This window comes from Gadus chalcogrammus, chromosome 1, assembly GCF_026213295.1.
Source record: "Gadus chalcogrammus isolate NIFS_2021 chromosome 1, NIFS_Gcha_1.0, whole genome shotgun sequence".
In the NCBI taxonomy this organism is placed as follows: Eukaryota; Metazoa; Chordata; class Actinopteri; order Gadiformes; family Gadidae; genus Gadus; species Gadus chalcogrammus.
Window position 1 is genome coordinate 11,217,195 of NC_079412.1, and position 5,000 is coordinate 11,222,194.

General features: G+C 51.7%; 1 protein-coding gene across 1 annotated transcript in view; it reads right to left on the minus strand.

Moving 5' to 3' along the window:
- Positions 1-5,000, minus strand: part of LOC130392472 (calmodulin-binding transcription activator 1-like) — a 48,811-nt gene that overhangs the window by 8,278 nt on the left and 35,533 nt on the right. The gene's annotated exons all lie outside the window — the stretch shown is intronic.

Consider the following 5,000-nt stretch of genomic DNA (forward strand, 5'->3'; position numbering starts at 1 on the left):
CTCTGTGGCATACACACACACACACACACACACACACACATACACACACACATACAGACACACACACACATACACATGTACAGATACAAGTGCATGCACACAGGCAAGAATGTGTGCATACAGATACAAAAACACACATACACACACACAGACACACACACACACACACACACACACACATACACGCACACCAACACATGCCTGCACATTCAGATACACTCACAAATACACACTCATGAATGCACATTCCGATTCAGGCACGGGCGCGCAGACACACACACACAGACAAACACACACACACACACACACACACACACACACACACACACACACACACACACACACACACACACACACACACACACACACACACACACACACACACACACACACACACACACACACACTTCCTGCACACAAGTATGAAAACACACACACACACACACACATGTACAAGCACCCTCACGTGCACGTCGATGCACACACAACACACACATGCTGGCACAGACACACACACACACACACACACACACACACACTCATACTCACACACACACACATAAACACACACTTGCACAGAGATACATACGCATACAAACACACACAGCTTTCACACACACAAACACACACACACACACACACACACACACACACACAGCTTTCACACACACACACACACACACACACACACACACACACACACACACACACACACACACACACACACACACATACACACACGCACACACACACACACACGCCATCCCTTGCCTTGCCTGCATCTCTGTTATGACAGGGGAAGCCGCTAAGGGACGAGCATAGAATGTTGGATCTGCTGCTGCAGCTAGATCGGTAGAGAGAGAGAGAGAAGGAAGGATGAGAGTGGGAGAGGCTTTCTCCTGCCCTGGTCACACCTCGCTAGCCCCTCCTAATACCTTTCATTGCTCCACTTTCCAGGCCAGCTGAAGCCTCACATGAGGCCGATAGTGATTCTAGTGGCGTTGCGCTGGCGGTAGCAGCAGACACTGCTGACTGCTGCTCGGCTCGTGGGCTCTCGACCGCAGAGAGAATATATGGTAATATCTCAGAAGTGGAGCGTACTTAGACTATCAAACTAAATCAAGGCTGCTTTAGGGAGGGGGGGAGCGAAAGCAAGACGAGAAGGGGATGGGGAGACAGAATGAGAAAGAGAAAGAGAGAGAAAAGAGAGAGAGCGGGAGAGATTGAAAACCAAGAATTTGCTTAAAGCATCTGTGTTTGCAGAAGAGAGGGCCAGAGAGTAAAGAGAAAGAGAGAGCCAGATAGAATCAGAGACGAGGGGCTGGGGGGTGCAGCGGCCGAGAGAGATTAAAGCCAGAGACGAAAGACCAGAGAAAACAAACCGCCTGTGAGTGGTAATTGGATGAATCTGATTAGAAACCAACCAACTCCAAAGCCCCTCCAAAGAACACAGGCACACCAGCAGCAGTCACTAGCAACATGTGACCAGTAGGTGTCAGCAGAGGACCTGGGATCCGAAGGACGGCGAGGACACACAGCTCAACTGTTTACTCGCTCTCGCACACTACAGGCACCAGAAGACGTACATGTTTTGCAAAATAAAATGTGTGCCCTATGACGTCTCTAATGTCTTTTTTAAAATGTGACATTAGCTCAAATGTTATCTTTTAAATAACTACATAAATAATCAAAATATATGTCGCCATGGCATTTAATTCTTCGAAAGAAAAAATGGTGTGCCACAGGAGGACTGCTGTTTGCACTACGAATCCCATTTCATTGCAGGCTGTTCATCTCCAGATCGCTGTGATTCTACCTTCATAAACTGTTTCAATAAGATGCAAATAATATTTACAATTTATAGTTTTGAGACTCCGGCTCCAACCCAGTGTCCTATCCTGGCGTTCCTTCCGTGACTGGGCAGCAGCAGGCAGAATGTGTGCCACTGGACTAGCTTCCCACTGTTTACCCTCCGCTGCTGTGACTCACTACCCCGCTGACGGAGCGCGAGTGACAGTCCCCCAACGCAACAGCTTACAGCCACCATCTCTCTCCAGCGCTGTGCGTCGACACAACCCCCCCTCCCGCCCTCAACACACGCACACACGCACACAAACAAACACACGCAAGCACACACACACGCACGCACAGACGCACACACCCACACGCCCGCTCTGTTCCCGGCCTGGTCCCTCATGCCAGACTTGCGCGGCCCTCCTCAGGCTTCGGGTGGACAGGCGTCAGCACCCCGGGCTTCGTTCGGGGCCCGCTGATGTTCCTTTACCAAGCGCCTGGCCGTCTGCTCTCCTCCTCGCGGTGGCGTGCGCTCTGAAGCCGACATGACAGCCGCCACGCTGCTGGCTCTGACTCCAGCGGCGGCGGAGACAGCAACAATGGAACGAGACAGCGACCGCCCCGTTCAGATGATGAGGAGGACGCTGCCATGCGTCAACGTGCAGGGCCTTAATGATGTCGACCGGGGGCCTCCGCCGCACGGCCATGCGTCTGGCGCCGCCTGCCCCCGTTGGAGGCTCCGGCGGATCTCAGCCACTGAGTGCATCTCCTCCTCCTCCTCCTCCGCTGTGGACAGACGGGCCTGCAGACCGGCCGTTGGGTCCGTCTGAGGGCGTGCAGGAGCACCTCGCGCACTATCCGTCCGCAGACCGGGAGCCTGGCCAGAGGCGTTGTGTTTATAACATTAGACCCTGAGGAGGAGCCGATGCAGCCGGCTGCCTCGCATCTATCTGCCTGGTGTAGCGGCATGACTGTGCAGCGAAGCACATCCTGTAACCCCCCCCACACCCCCTCCACCCTCATCCCCTTTAATCCCCCACCCCCCCCGCCACCTCCTCTCTCATCAGACACCCCGGGACGAGGAAGAGGACCAGGTTAGCCTGGGCCATGTGTCACAGGGTTTGTGTACGGGTCGCGTGTGTGCGTGTGTGTTTTTGTGTACGTGTGGGATTGGAATTGTGAGACCTTGCAACATCCCTCAGTGTTCCCGGTTAAATTGTGTGTGTGTGTGTGTGTGTGTGTGTGTGTGTGTGTGTGTGTGTGTGTGTGTGTGTGTGTGTGTGTGTGTGTGTGTGTGTGTGTGTGTGTGTGTGTGTGTGTGTGTGTGTTTGCGTGACTCTGTGTGTGTGTGTGTGTGTGTGTGTGTGTGTGTCATGGTGTCTGTGTGCGTGTGCGTGTGTCGCAGAGGCGAGTCAGCGAGGGAAGCTCCACTGAAGCATGAAATCCAAAATGTTGCCTATGTTGTTGCTGTTGCTGTTGTTGTTGTGGTTGTTGTGGGGTTTTATTTTATCGTTAGAGGCGCCAAAATTTTGTTGAGTGAAATATGAGGATACACTGGAGAGGGGAAGGAGAAGGAAGGGCAAAGGCAAGCGCAGGCAGACACACCATTCAGGGAAAACATCTCCCTATATTGTGTATTTAAATATATACGAAAATACAAAAACAAATCTATGGGTGGAGCTCGCGCACTGCCGTTGTAAAGAAACACGTGGCGGTACCTCAGGGGGGCTCTTGCCTCGGGACGGGGTCCCGGAGCGTCTGACACACAACAGGGTTCCAGAGTCTGCCCCAGAGAACACATGACTGAAACCCTGAATCATCTAAATATCCAAATAAGGTCTTTGTGACACACGCCCCCATGCACAACAATCTAGCCATGAGGCCGGGCGCATAATAGCCAGACTGCTCCCTGCAGGAATATACAGAATATCTTGGTGGATTCAGTTTGTGTAAGATGTAGGTCGCTCAGAGGGAAAAGGTTGTGTAAGTAAGGGCCTAATGTATAATTTAAAGTTGAATAATTCATGGGTAATACAGTGTGCTCCTCTCCTTACCCCTCACACATTAAATCGAAACAAACATCTTTTTGATAAACAGCCACTAGGAGGCAATGTTGCTCCACCGTCGCGCCTGCATTGATAAAGTGGCTGTTGTGGTAGAAACAGAGAGGAAGGGGAATCTACGATGGAAAGAGAGAGGAAGAGAAGGAAGGCAGTATTGTTGCTCCCTACGTAGCCCCCTCAAGTAGCCCGCCAGCCAGAAGGCACTTCCTCCCGCCTTCCCTCCCTCTCTCTCTCCCTCTCTCTCTTTGTCCCCCACAACTCCTAAAGTTAATGACTTCACGCATTACTGCGAACGCTGGTGGGTTTTAACATTAAGCCACAAACCTAATGAATACAGTACTCTGCGCCGCTGTGGTTTTACAGAGGTAAAGCTTTACATTGAATACTGCGGCCCAAAAAACAGATAGCTAGCCAGCCTCCTTAGCTAGCGAGGGAGGGAGAGGGAAGGACACCGCTCTGTCCACGAAGGCAAGAGCCCAGCTGTCCGTCAGTCCGTATGTGGGACTGTGTGCTCGAATGTGTGTGTGTGTGTGTGTGTGTGTGTGTGTGTGTGTGTGTGTGTGTGTGTGTGTGTGTGTGTGTGTGTGTGTGCGTGTGTGTGTCTGTGTGCTGGTAGTGCTGACTTACCAGGTCTTTACCTGAGCATTAATGGACCAAAAATCAAAGTGACCATGCTGGTCGCCATCAAGACACATCCTCCTCCTTCACATCCTGCCTGTTGAGGCAGACGCCATTTCCACAACCACCGAGACGCTCTGAGACACGCTCCATGTCTCGTCAAACCCCTGTTAGCCTGTTATTGTCATCAGACAAACCCTGACATTTTCAACAACATCCCCTGAATCGGTGTGCCGGGCGAGACACAAACACACACAATGGTGAATCAAATACTGAGTGTGTGCGTGTGTGTGTGTGTGTGTGTGTGTGCATGTGCGTGTGTTTGTCTCTCTTTCTCTGAGCATTAGTAAGATTGGTCACCACCAGGGGTCAATCAACCGGGGGGGAGAAAGTGGGAGACGGAGAGGGCGATTGAGAAAGAGATAGGGAGAGATGAGGAGCAAGAAAAAGAGAAGGATGTGTGTGTGTGTGTGTGTGTGTGTGTGTGTGTGTGTGTGTGTGTGTGTGTGTGTGTGTGTGTGTGTG